This window comes from Hemicordylus capensis, chromosome 3, assembly GCF_027244095.1.
Source record: "Hemicordylus capensis ecotype Gifberg chromosome 3, rHemCap1.1.pri, whole genome shotgun sequence".
NCBI lineage: Eukaryota > Metazoa > Chordata > Lepidosauria > Squamata > Cordylidae > Hemicordylus > Hemicordylus capensis.
The window spans coordinates 157715125-157730072 of NC_069659.1; the positions used below are offsets into that span (position 1 = coordinate 157715125).

Consider the following 14948-nt stretch of genomic DNA (forward strand, 5'->3'; position numbering starts at 1 on the left):
AAGTTAAAAAAATTTAATCTTTTTTTTTAATCCATGAACCCCCGAACAGTTGGGGGGTGGGGTGTTTGGTCCGGGGTTGGACCGAATAGGGGATGGTTCAGTTCATCCCTGAACAGCCAAACTGAACATGTTTGCCATCGAACACATTTGACGTCGAACCTGTTTGCACATCCCTGCTGAGCACTCAGTCCTGCTGAACACTTCTTATGAAGCATTCACCATTTCCTGCATGTAATACTTCATAGAAGAAGTTCAAAAATCTTGTGAAATCTTTCTTGTTAATGCTATTGCATACAAGGGGCTACAAAGCACCCTGTCTTCAGCACCATGAAACAAGTTAGGCTGAGGTACAGTCTTCCTATTCCATATCCTATTGTAACTTCTTGTTGTTGATACAAACATAAACTTGGGGCTAGGACCATTTCTTGTAAAGTGTTCAGTCAGCAAATTTTGGTCAGTCAACAAATAATAGATGGTGATGATTGATGCACCTATTTTCTGATCTCACTAAGCTTCAAGAATGAGCAGAGGCTTGAATATGGCTTTCCCTAGTCTAAAGCTGGAACTACAGAGTACAAATCAAATAAATGCCTACTATGATGTCATCTAGAACACACTAAGAAGTCACTTTACATTACTGAATGTTATGGGGGGGGGGGAAGGAGGATAAGTTGGGCTGTTGCTTTCAACAGCAGCTACACATTGGTTCTGTGACCTGGTTCCAACTTTCTAGACATTATACCATATTGGCTTTTTTTGTAGATTTGTAGACATAACAAATGTCTACATTCAGCTACACTAGTCTCCTTCCTCTCTATGTAGAGCTGATTCTGATTCTCATTCATTGAGGCAATTCAATGAGTTGAATAAATTCTGTTAATAAATTCTGTTAAAATTAAATTAATATTTGTTATTAATAGTATGTATATGCTTCAGTTATAATAAATAAATAAATTATAGTAATAAATTACAATAAATTAAGTATTTTGTATATTTACCATCCTGACAAATGGCCTAACATCATTTAGGAACACTTAGTATATATACCGCTTCATCCTACCTTTGGTAATATATTTGGTTGGAAATATGAAACAATTACAGCACCATCCATTGCTTGTTTAGTCTGGTAGAATTGTGTACTGACCCCCAGGCGCGTAACAATGATAGGGCAAGGGGAGACAGTTGTCTGGGGGCCCCACTGCCTGGAGGGGCACCCCAGAGGCACCTCACGTGACTCCCCATTGCCACCTGCCCAGCCCCAAGGCCCCTCAGCCACTTGCCCTGTTTGCCGTCTCTCCTGCTTGTTCTGCTGGCCCGCAATGGAAGCAGCAGACAAGCTGCAAAGAGCTCCTTTTCTCCCGCCTCTCAGCTGATTGGCGGGTGGGCGGGGCTTCCACGGAGGCCTCCGTGTGGGCCGCAGTGAAGCCTGAACTCGAGTAGGGCCCAAGCAAGCCAGGAAGGAGGAGGCAGCCAGAGTGTTCTCTGCAGCAGAAGATCCCTTGCTGCCCTGCTTAACCCAGACCAGCATTTGCCAGGTAGAGTGTGAACTCCTTTTTGTGGTTACCTTTCCCGCCCCCCCCTCCATATATAGGGATCTGCTTACCATAGGGCTTGGATATGGGGGGGGGAGGGACCGAGAAGTCTCTGAATATTTATTTTGAAACAGCTTGGAAAATTTGCTGACTTAAAAAAAACTATCTAAAAAGTCCTATAAGTGGCTTGTTTCATGGCAGAAAATTGCAAAAACTTCTGGAACAGTATTTTATTAATTTTATTTATTTATTCATTCATTTATAAATGCAATTATGTTCAAGTTGTTTTGCAACCCAGAAGGTCTGAGTGAGAACTGTGAAGCATGTGTGGTGCTTTTATTTTATTTTTCTTGTGTGTGAACTGCTCCCCAATAACTTGCAGGGACTTCAGGGTAAATCTGGCCAACATGTGAATGCAGCACCTCCATTCCAGAGGAGATGTGTCTTAAAGGGCTTTAAAAGCCTCCTGTGAAAAACCTCCTGCAATCAAACTTGACTGAATTTGTTCAGAATTCTGAGAAAACAAACATAGGCTCACCCTGCATGGTTGAAAGTCTCCTTTGCTAATCTGCAGCGAGGGGCCCATTTTAATCATTCATCTTTCTAGTGTGTTCTAGGCATTAAAAGTAATACAAATGTATAGTACTCAATGTATATCACTATATATTGTGATGTGTGTGTGTGTATTCAGTGAAATGTATTTGCAGGCAGCATACTTATTTTGGAATATCAGACTTAAATCCTTGGGGGCCTGGGGTGTGCGGAGGCCCTGGACTTGGGGGGGGGGGGCATTTTAAAATCTTGTCTCTGGGCCCACTCCAACCTTGCTACGCCCCTGCTGACCCCTACACCCCTTTCTGACATTTCACCAACATTAAATAAAGAGATCTGTTCACACAGTTCTTGGGATGAAGCTCTGGGAGTTGTGTGAATCCTTGCTGCTCTTCATCCTTGGAGATAGTCCCTGAGTGCTTGAATGGAATTTCTGAATTTCATAGGGATGTTTTGCCCAATTTCAATGCAACAGCAATAATAGGTGCTTCTACTATATTGCAAGTCCACAGTGCTGAATCACAATATGAGGTTTACTTAGCACCCCTTAGCACCCCTAAACTGCTGAACAGAAGGCATCAGTTCAAATTTTTAAAAAGTAAAGTGATACAAATAGAATAGATTCAGTTGCTTATTATTTTTATTATTCCTGTTTTCACAAAGGAAAAAGCTGGGGTTGTAAGCACTGCAGAACTATTTAGAAAATACAAGAATGCAAACTAGTATGGGGAAAACATTTCAAAAACTCAGTATTTTTCCCCTTATTGATATGAGGGCAAGCACTGTCAAGCACAGAAACCCATTTTATTTGTCCATCAACATAAATTGGCCCAGTTAAAATTGTTCGGTTTTTGTTGTTGATGATGATTGAAAATTCTATTCAGTTTTTCACTCTACAAGGCTAACAGTCAGAAGTATTTGAGATAATGAAAATGGTACTGGAGGCAATAAAATAATTTTGAAGGGAAAAGATGCATGTGGAATTATAGGTTGTCTTAATAAAAAGAAAGGAACAGTTCAGGTAGCAGAAGCTATAGTACAAATTATTAATGTTTCAGTGAAGATGTATTTATGTCAAAAGTAACAATACATTCAACTCGCCTTACCTTTCATCAAACTGGCATAGCCACAACACTCTAATAAATCTTGCAGATAATCATATATTTCCCCAGAACTCAAGGTCTTGCTTTTTGTTCTTTTCGGACAAAATATCATCAGTTTTTGATATTGTGGTAACGAATTTGCTTCTCTCCTGATTTTGTTGTATACATGAATTGTTCTAGTGCCTTCACAAATGTGAGTTCATCTTAATATTGGAACAGCATATAAGTTTATGCACTGTAGTCCAGTGAAGGGTTGGGGGACCTGTGTATGAAAACTCTGTTCTCAGATTATTTATTTTATTATTTATTTTATTATTATTATTATTATTATTATTATTTTGCATTTATATCCCGCTCTTCCTCCAAGGAGCCCAGAGCGGTATACTACATACTTAGGTTTCTCCTCACAACAACCCTGTGAAGTAGGTTAGGCTGAGAGAGAAGTGACTGGCCCAGAGTCACCCAGCTAGTATCATGGCTGAATGGGGATTTGAACTTGGGTCTCCCCAGTCCTAGTCCAGCACTCTAACCACTAAACCATGCTGGCTCTATTTATTTATTGCATGTTCTTCCTGTTGCAGAGTGATTCCTTGATCTCTAAGGAATTTAACAAAAGGCTTAACTTTAATTGCAGAAACAACATCTTAATTATTTATTTCTTAACACTAAGTGAACAGGTAACAGTCACTTTTGCAAGAGGGGGAGAGGAAAAGCAACTGAACTGATAAAACAACCATTCAACAGAATTGAAGACTGATCCATCCCAAGGACCCAACATAGACACATACATACAGATGTTAGTATGCCTTAGGCAAAAACAGAGATGGTGCTTAGTTACACCATAAAATTCCAACACATTCCTCCTTTGTCACATGACCCCAGGATGGTGTACAACAATCTAAAAATATCACAATATAAAAATCTTATTGAGCCAGTTCAGATGATACGTTCAATGTGTGATTAGATTCCTCTACCAGTGCACATCCAAATTGAAAACCACACATTTTCTACCCTGGATTTTAACACTAGAGGTAATGTAGGATTTAGAATGTGGGGTAGTCACTATCATGTGATTAGATTAACATCTGAATTGTAATGTGGTGTTTCCCTTCCACCCTTAACCATAGAGTTTGAAATATAAACAGGACAGAGCCCAGTGTTGGATTAACCAGTTATGTAGGCATGACTTACTTCTGGCACAATTTTTTTATCCCTGCTTGAGGTAGAGAGTTGTGAGAGAGTTCTTTTAATCTCTGACACACTAACTGACATAGTAGGAATAAGTGATGCTTACAAGACAAGCATGCATGTTGAAGTATCACCCACTTTCTTGTATAACATAAATGTGAAAAATTGTGTGTGTGCCTGTGTGTTTGAATTTCAAACATTAATTTTTATTTTTTATGTTTTGCTGTGACAAAAAGGAGGGGCAGTTTAACTTCAGGGTATTCCCTGTTCCCTTCTCTTCAACCCCTCTCCCTTCCAGAGTCCTCATACAGCCCTCTTTCAGTCACTTCCCTCCCACCACATTTCTCCCAGATGGGATCTGACACAGCATTATGCCCAGGAAGATCCCAGTCAGGGAACTACCGGGCTCGTGGGCAAGGCTGGTGGCTCCCTGGTGGCTAGCCTGCCTAACAACCCCTCCCTTTAAATGAGGTTAATGCTCCCTTAAACTCATTTTTTCGATTGTGTGTCAGCCGCAGCTGCTTGCAGCCATGGTTGGCATACTCAGGGTTGGAGAGGGGAGGGGGGACTTGTGTGGTGCCTTCTTGGGGTTCGGAAGCCTGGGGTGCCACATGGTGGTGCTCCCCTTACCCTGATCCCCGGAGGTCACAACGGAGCTGCGGCCAGGCGCGGGACCACCCGACCAGAGCAGCCAATCATCTGGGCTGATCTGGCTGCCCAGCAACGAGCAACTGCTCATGTGAGGGTAGGCTGGGCTAAGCCTTCTCTCCCCACACTGACCCTCCTGGCACTTCACACCAATCGTGAAGATATAGAGTTTGCAAGAGGAGAGAGCCCAAGTTGGAATAAGGAAGCCATACCACCAGATAGATTCTTTAAGGTGACCCCTGGTCCTTCTCCTTCTCTTCCAGCACCCCACTCTCAGCTACAAAGTTGTGTCTTTTCATCCTCCAGAAGAAATCTGGGTTGTGGGCTTGGAAACTGTGAGTCTTTTTTCCTGAAGAGCCCCTGGTGGCGCAGTGGTAAAACTGCCGCCCTGTAACCAGAAGGTTACAAGTTTGATCCTGACCAGGGGCTCAAGGTTGACTCAGCCTTCCATCCTTCCGAGGTCGGTAAAATGAGTACCCAGAATGTTGGGGGCAATATGCTAAATCATTGTAAACCGCTTAGAGAGCTTCGGCTATAGAGCGGTATATAAATGTAAGTGCTATTGCTATTGCTATTGCTATATAAAGGTTTTCCCCAGTTTGGAGCTCGCTATATTGCTCATTATCTATCTATCTATATCACTGCCTGGGCCCCACTCACTCACTGACATGGAACTCCCAGACCAGCATACAAAAGACAGAAACATCTATGTAATTTTTGCAGGTAGACTCCACACCTTGTCCAGACTACCAAAAACAGCAACAAATGTACCCAAACCCCACAAAAATGCATCACTTTCCCAGAAAATGCAAGGAAACTCTCACATTGAAAAGCATAGAAAATGATGCTATTCACACGATCAGTAAAAATCAGGCTAGGAAGGCTAGTCCAATTTCTCCTGATCATGGGAAGCAATGGGAGTCACATGGCTCCCAGCGGTGGCTCGGAAGCAAGCCTACTTATGGATTGCACTGCTTTTCCTGGGTTTTGGGCCCAAGAGCACCCGAAAACCTGGTCAAAGGATTGTGTGTCACCGCAGCAACTCATGAGTGTGTGCAGCGAAAAAGAGATTCTGGTCTGCGCGCATTGCAGCTGCAGGTTCACGCTCGGCGGAGCTATCCCGGGTTGTGAGGAGTTTGGTTTCTCCTCCTTCTACTTCCAATCAGTCCCCGGGGTTGCTCTGCTGTGACGCCTTTAATGGGTTCTTTGCTAATAAGATCTCCTGTATTCGAGCTGACTTGGACTCCACTATTTCTGCAAGGTCTATGGAGGAGGTGTCCAGCAATCCTTCTTGCAGTATTAGATTGGATCAGTTTCAATCTGTGACTCCTGAGGATGTGGACAAGCTGTTTGGGGCGGTGCGGCCTACCATCTGTTCTCTGGATCCTTGCCCAACTTGGCTGCTTCTATCTAGCAGGGAGATTGTTGGAGATGGCCTAATTAATATCATAAATGCATTGCTGAGGGAGGGTAGCGTGCCCCCCTGCCTGAAGGAGGCAATGATTAGCCCACTCTTAAAGAAGCCTTCCCTGGACCCCTTAGCGATGGACAGCTACAGGCCAATCTCCAATCTCCCTTGGTTGGGCAAGGTGATTGAGAGGGTAGTGGCTGACCAGCTCCAGGCAGTCTTGGAGGAAACTGATTATCTAGACCCATTTCAAACTGGCTTTAGAACGGGCTATGGAGTTGAGACAGCCTTGGTCGGCCTGATGGATGACCTTTACCAGGGAATCGACAGAGGGAGTGTGACTCTGCTGGTTCTTCTGGATCTCTCGGCAGCGTTCGATACCATCGACCATGGTATCTTTCTGGATCGCCTGGGGGAGTTGGGGATAGGGGGCACTGCTTTGCAGTGGTTCCGTTCCTATCTCTCGGGCAGATTCCAGATGGTGGAGCTTGGTGACAGTTGCTCCTCAAAACAGGAGCTGTTATATGGAGTACCTCAGGGCTCCATTCTGTCACCAATGCTTTTTAACATCTACATGAAACCGCTGGGTGAGGTCATCAGGAGGTTTGGTGCTGGGTGTTATCAGTATGCTGATGACACCCAAATCTACTTCTCCTTTTAATCCCCAGGAAATGGCACGCATTCTCTAAATGCCTGCCTACAGGCAGTAATGGGCTGGATGAGGGAGAACAAATTGAAGCTGAATCCAAGCAAGACAGAGGTGCTCATTGTGGGGGCTCAGAATCTGAGGGGTGAGTTAGATCTTCCTGTGCTGGATGGGGTTACACTCCCCCAGAAGGAGCAGGTGCATAGCTTGGGAGTACTCCTGGACCCAGGCCTCACCCTGGTATCTCAGGTGGAGGCCATGGCCAGGAGTGCTTTCTATCAGCTCTGGCTGATTCGACAGCTGCACCCATTCCTTGAAGAGGATGACCTCAAAACAGTGATGCATCAGCTGGTAACCTCCCGGCTTGACTATTGTAATGCGCTCTACATGGGGCTGCCTTTGTATGTAGTCCGGAAACCTCAGTTAGTTCAGAATGCGGCAGCTGGATTGGTCTCTGGGGCAACCCGGAGAGACCATATGATGCCTGTTTTAAAACAGTTACACTGGCTGCCAATATGTTTCCGGGCAAAATACAAAGTGCTGGTTATTACCTTTAAAGCCCTGAACGGCTTGGGTCCAAGATATCTTAGAGAGCGCCTTCTTTTACATGATCCCCACCACACGTTAAGGTCATCTGGGGAGGTCCGTCTCCAGTTGTCAATGGTTCGTTTGGTGACGACTCAGAGGCGGGCCTTCTCTGTAGCTGCTCCTGGACTGTGGAATGCACTCCCAGCGGAAATTCGTAATCTTGATTCTTTACTGTCCTTCAAGAGAGCCCTTAAAACCTATCTGTTTGGCCTGGCCTTTCAGGGTTTTTAATCAGTTTTGTTTTAATACCTGGTTTTCAGGGTTTTAATTGTTTTGATAGTTTAATTGTTTTTTAAGTTGTTTTAAATTGGTATTTATATTTGTATCTCTGTTTTAATTGTTTTTAATGTTTTCTGTTTTAATTGTAAACCGCCCTGAGCCATTTCGGAAGGGTGGTATATAAATCAAATCAAATAAATAAATAATAATAAATGAGTAGACCCCCAATGGGGATGTTACGACAAGCCTCCCGGTGTTTGGGAGGCTCCCCAGAATGCCTTGCACACTTGCGCAGGGCATTCTGGTACTTCCAGGGACACGGAGGCCCCCAAACCCTGCCACTCAGGGAGGGGTCCCTGCTCTTCTGCGGGGAGAGCGGGTCAAGCCCATCCTCCCCGCTAATCCCCTTTAGGCTCTCCACAGTGCTTGTGTGGAGAACCTTAATGAATCCTCATAGAGACAGAACAGGCTAGAGGCCCAGAAAGCGATAAGAGACTGATATTTGGAAGAATGCTTGCACAGCAATCCCTTTTACTAATATATATACCTGGGGTGCACCCTGAGATCTCCATTTACTTACTGTTTACTTCAAGCCAGCAAGCAGGTAATATAAGAGTAAGGAGCCAAAGCTATCGGTTCTGCCTTGGGAAAGAATTGCATTTCAACAGCTGATCATCACTGTGCATGACTCTGTTGTTTTATGTACTCATATCTATGGACTGGTGCAGTGTTTGAAGCAGGAAATACAACAAAGAAAACCTGGAAACTATAGAGAGAGGGGAAGTGATAGGCCTGTATCTGTGAAAGGAAGGTACAGTAGGATTCAAAACATGTGATTGGAAGAATACACTCTACCCACATTGGTGTGTTCATCCGAATCTGTTTTCCAATTGGGGATTAACCCCACCCCCCACAGATATACTAAACATGCATTTAAAAGTGTCATCTGAACTGACCCATAGATGATTTCCTAAATTGGGTGAAAATTCTCTAATCTATGACCATCATTCTAACTAATCATGTGGCTGCACAAAGGGAAGAGGTATTTCTCTGCTGCAAAGCTTCCAGAGCTCTGCGGCAGGGTGATGTTCACTGATTGCTTCTTCCCCCAGGAATACTTTACGCCACCAAAAAATATGTCCCGGACAGTTGTGTAGCCCATTGTCCTGCCTGCTTATGTGGAGAGAGTGAAATGAAAGTCAAAGGGGGCAGATTCTGCAAGAAGCTGGTGGTAAATAGCAAAGTCTCAGGAAGTAACAGAGAACTCAGAAAATAGATCATTTTCTGGTTTAGATAATGCTGATTGTAGGAAGGCTTTCTAATTTCAGATATATTTATTGCCGTGCTGATGGTTCTCATTTTACTTTGTTTTCAACTTCCCCCTTCTAATTTTCAACTGGCAAAATATCAGACATCCAGTTACCCCAAACTGTAGCAAATTACACTTCTATCTCTAGCACTACACATATTTATTGTTTTGTACACTTGTGGCATTTAAAAGTACAAATATTTATATTTATATTATAAATATAATTTTATGAGCTAAGCTGTACATAGTTCATTTTGTGTATGTGAAACAGTTAAGTGAGATTAAATGTGAAACAAAATTAAGTATTGTATATGAGTGAGTACCCAGAATGTTGGGGGGCAATATGCTAAATCATTGTAAACCGCTTAGAGAGCTTCCAGCTATTTAGCGGTATATAAATGTAAGTGCTATTGCTATTGCTATATATTTCAGTCCCGCCCCTAAATTACATTGGGCTGGTTCAGACATCATGCAGAACATTGGTTAGAGCCAGATGTTCCTGGGATTGGAAATGCATGCTCCTCCCTCCCATCCCCATGTGATAGTCTACTTACATCTAGGTTAAAATAATACAAGATTGGTTATGTTGTCCATACTCACCAAAATTGTCTTCTTCTAACCTGCTTGCTTCAAATAATACAAGATCTGTTGCTCACTTCAAACCTTGGGTACACATCTTGGGTTATTTGAAACGAGTAAGTTAGAATAAACTGAGATTGGTTCGACAGCACATCCAACTCAGCTTATTTTAGATAGGAAGTAGACAATTGCATGGGCATGGCAAGATGGAGCCCAAAGGCTCAGTGATGTCATGCAGAGCTCAGCTCTAACCTAGGTTCATATGATATCAGAAACAGTTCATTGTGTTCTTGGAGCAATTATTGTGTGTGTGTGTTGTGGGGGGGGGGAATCCCTCATTGCTTCATAATTTCCAGAAATTTTATATCTCTGGTTGCTTCCACTTAAGATGAACTGTGAACATACGTAATATGCATTTTTGAATTTTGAAAATGTTCACATTTCATTTTTTAAACTGAACACTGAGGTATACTTTTAACAAACCTACCCATACTATTGTTGCCCTAAAAATAATCAACCATGTTTTAAGTATTTGTTGCTGAATGTCTAATTGCAAACTTTGTGGAGTCTCTTGATAAAACCCTACATGCAACAGCGTCTATAATTGAGAAGGTTAAGGGCTATATCGATTTGAAACTTATAGTCAACTTCTGTTAAAATTTTCTTGAAAATTTTATTCCGAAATATGTTTTGGATCTCTCTTAAAACCACATTCAGAGTTATGTATGAGCCTATGGGCAAGCTCCTCAGGCACTAAAATATCTATGCAAGTAAACTGTGAGCAGTTACTTGAAGACATTACATCCAGTTCATGGTATATGAATTGGCTTCACAAAATGAAATAACTTGTTATATATCCTATATGAAACCCATTCAGAGTCCAGGTGCATTGTGAGATAGAATTAAAACAACAGACATGTTCACACCAACAATCTTTGTGTATTATTGGCTATTTTCAGTGCTCATACTGCAGCAAATTAGATTATGTCAACTTTGACTTGGTCATGTAGGAGAATATGGGGACATATAGAATAAAAAAATTTCTTAGGGTAGCAAGGATGTCTAGGAAATTGCTATTGGAATAACTGGACCTGCTCAGTCACAGGCTGCTCACAAAACCAGTTATATGTGGTTTGTGTGCAGTGAATTATATGATAATGTGCCTAGCTATGAACTGTATTACTTCAGAATAAAAATGGATGTCATTCAAATAAAGATCTCTCCTCCACTGATCAGATTTGAGTGGATATTTTAGGGTCATATTATACTATCATCATTATGATATATTATAGTGCACAGCTGATGAGCTTTGTTCTATGGGAAATAAATCTAAAGCTCTGAATTTCAATTTTCACATTATAAGTCCTTCAACCCTTTCATAAAATTAAGACTAATTTATATTGCCTTATTGGCTGTAAAGAATAAATTAAGACATCACATATAATTAAACATCAAATATTTCTGAAGGGCCCGAAACTGCTAGCAGAAGTGCATTTGTCAGGGTCGTGCATTATGATGTTATTTTTCAAAATGAGACAACACCAGTAACTGCTGATTTAAAAAGGGGACTAATAACTCACTACTTGGAATAGCACAAATTCAGAGCCCATTCCATTAAGCAGAGAGGAGGACGTAAGAAATAAATCAGCCCAGGTACAGCAGCAAGGACAATGCAAATGACCCTGCTCTTTGATGAGTTTTGGCAGTGGTTCCTTCCCTTTCTTGCTGGCTGAAAGCCTGTATACAGCCATCACACAGCTTCAGCCCCAGATACATTAGGGCAAGTTTCTAAGGAGGGACTGACGATACTCTGATTAATCATTCCATCCCCTTCGATGCCTTCCATGGGTGAAGATGCTTCTGGGAATCAGAAGTAGTTGGCACTTCAGGCTGCAAGAAGGTTCACAGTGATTTATAGATTACCATGCAGAAAGGGAGGGTGGGGAAAGGGTTGGCTCATGATAATAAATGTACCAATAAAGAGTGCATGTTCAAAGTTCTGTTCCATAGTTTTCTACCCAGCAACAGACTGGTGGTCTACATAATTCTACCCTCTCATAACCTATGCCTGTCTGCACTCTTGTCTTTGGAATGTCCCCACACTTTCCTACATAGCTGATGGCTAAAGTCGCCCAGTATTGTTTTGTTTTCTTCTTCTTGCTGGTGTCCCCCACTATTACCCTTTCCTAGCATCTTTCTTAGAGCTGACCCAGAAGTTGAAGAAAGGCACACAGTACAGCCTTTCTGGACTTGGCTACTTCAGAATGAAAGATGGATGTTAGGATTCTACTCCATAACCAAAATGCCCCTGTCTGTAGAAAGCTAGCTTGTCAGGGTGTAGTGTTTAGCCTAGACTTTTCAGGATGTCCTGTTTTTTGTTTGTTTTGTTTTTTTTAAATATGCAGGGTTTTAAAACAGACACCCACTTACACATACACTCCCAGGGAAATTCAAATATTCATTTATCCACTTGCATTCTGAAATTGCACCAGGAGGGACTATATAACTTGATTTTTCTGAATGTCTAAAATGGCCTTTAATCTTTCACTCCATCCCATCATTTCTCCCATAATTAGTTATATCTCTTCTGTCTGTCAAGCCTTAATCTGCCATAAGCACATATTTGTATCCTTTCTTACACATTTAGCACACGAGTTCCACCCTGTTTCTGTTCAAACATGCATTATTTAAAGACACAAGCTTGAAGATTTTCATAGTTTTGCTACTCTTTTGTAGACGACTACTCTTTTGTAGATTCCATTTACAACTGTCAACTAAAAATGAAAAGAAAGCAACAATAATATCAGCACAGGGAATGGCCAAGCTGTTCATTCATTAAATATGTTTGTTGTGCTCATTCTGTTGTTAAAAATTGCGTGTGTGGGAGGAATTAAAATTTTTGGCTGGTGTTTCAATGCTAATGCTAATGATTAAGAAAAAAGACATAAAATTATGTGCATGTATGAACCAGTCAAGCATCTCAGCTACTCCGGCACCAGTGAAACGATTCTCGTAAGCAGTAAGAAGTTAGCAATATATTCCCTACAGTGTGTTATGAAGGAGGTAATAGTAACTTATTTTTCGATATCAGTATCTTCCTTTTTCTCTCTTGTTCAATTTCAACCATAATTTTTGACATCATTGCAGAAATATCTACTTATTGGATACCACAATGGTGCTTATGACTTTGAATATATAGATCAGAGATGAGATTGCAGAACAGTGTTCCCTCTAACAGGGATTCCTAGATGTTGTTGACTACAACTCCCAGAATCCTCAGCTGCAATGGCTTTTGCTTGGGGATCGTGGGGATTGTAGTCAACAACATCTGGAAATCTCTGTTAGAGGGAACACTGCTGCAGAACCTCCTGCTCTCTGGTCTAGATTTTCAAAGTATTGATTTATAACTATTGTGCCATCTGATAAGTTGATATTTTTGCAATGATACCACTAATTATGGTTGAAACTAAGCAAGAGAAAAAGGAAGATGCTGATATAGAAAAACAAGTCACTGTTACCACCTTCATATTTATAGTCATATAGGATAAAGATGCTCTTCCTCACACATCTCCACATGTTCTGTTCGCTTCGTGACAAATCACTTTGTGGTACTCCACTAACAGACCTCATTCTACAAGCAGCAGCAGTTTGAACGTTCTTTTAATCTAACGGAAGTATTATGGATTGGTTTACCACATATAGGACTAGAAAATGGGATAAATGCATCTCTAGATATTAATTTTAATGGAAGTTACCACATGGCGGAACAGAATATGGCAACGCCAATGACTATCCTGCAGAGTGCATTTTGTAAATACAATTATATCAATGTGGTGATAATAGTGTAGGGAGATTGTCATATACAATGGAATGCTGAACAACAGAATAAATATGATAAGGATCAGCCAAATATCACAGCTTAATGATTTGCTATCTGAGTCATACTGTGGATATGGAAATGAATGATGAGAATGTACCCTGAAAATGTTCCTTAAGAGCCAACTAGAGATGCTGCTAATATCTATGATTACTTCTCCATGTGAAAGCCACATATTTGCTCTCATAAACAAGCAGTCAGATTGTGAAAATATTATCACGGGATGTGTGGGGCAAAGATATCCACATGCAATTCATGAGAGTATCTGCACTATTCTGCATAGATAGATCTCTGTTCTTTTGAATAGGGAAACTGATGCATAATTAAGGTTATTAAAAATATTAATGTGAAGGTGGCAAACAATGATTCTTACCTTGATAGAAAACATGGATTTGCTGCTAATGTAGCTGTATATCCTGAAGTTGTGATGCCACAGAAATATATTTTGAAATAAAGCACAGGCTTTGCAGTTTCCTAGCATCGGGGCTGCTCAGAATGAGGGTGTTCTATTTATTTATTTTTATTTTACATATTTTTATGCCGCCCAAAACTTATGTCTCTGGGTGGTTTACAACAGTCAAAAACAACATTAAAACATTAGTTAAAAACAAAAACAAGAAATGTAAAACACAACAATTTAAGAATTTTAAAAACAATGCTCTTCTAAAACAACATTAAAAAACAATCAAAACAGTATTATTTAAAAGCCTAGGTGAACAGATGCGTCTTTAAAGACCTTTTAAAAGCTGTCAGTGATGGGGAGGCTCTTATTTCACTAGGGAGCACATTCCAAAGCCTCAGGGCAGCAACAGAGAAGGCCCGTCCCTGAGTGGCCACCAGACGAGATGGTGGCAAATGCAGGCGGACCTCTCCTGATTATCTCAATGCACGGTGGGGTTCATAACAAAGAAGACGTTCTCTTAAATACGCAGGGCCCGAGCTGTTTAGGGCTTTATAGGTTATAACCAGCATCTTGTAAGCCAGTGTAACTTTTTCAAAACAGGAGTAATATGGTCTCTCCTAGATGACCCAGAGACCAGCCTGGCTGCCGCATTCTGGACCAACTGTAGTTTCCGGACTACATACAAGGGCAGTCCCACATAGAGCACATTACAGTAATCCAGTCTGGAGGTTACCAGCAGATGTACCACTGTTTTGAGGTCATCTATCTCAAGAAATGGACACAGCTGAAGTATCAGACGAAGCTGATAGAAGGCACCTCTGGCCACTGCCTCAACCTGGGACACCAGGGAGAGACTCGGATCCAGAAGCACCCCCAAACTGCGTACCTGTTCCTTC

General features: G+C 41.6%; 1 long non-coding RNA gene across 2 annotated transcripts in view; it reads left to right on the plus strand.

Moving 5' to 3' along the window:
• The first annotated feature begins 1413 nt into the window (after positions 1–1413).
• LOC128351001 (uncharacterized) overlaps positions 1414–14948 on the plus strand; it is a 161081-nt gene continuing 147546 nt past the window's right edge. The window contains exon 1 of one of the 2 annotated variants that reach the window (XR_008319544.1): positions 1414–1535. This is a non-coding gene — a long non-coding RNA (uncharacterized LOC128351001). The remainder of the gene's footprint in view (positions 1536–14948) is intronic. The other variant, XR_008319545.1, reaches the window with a different exon arrangement.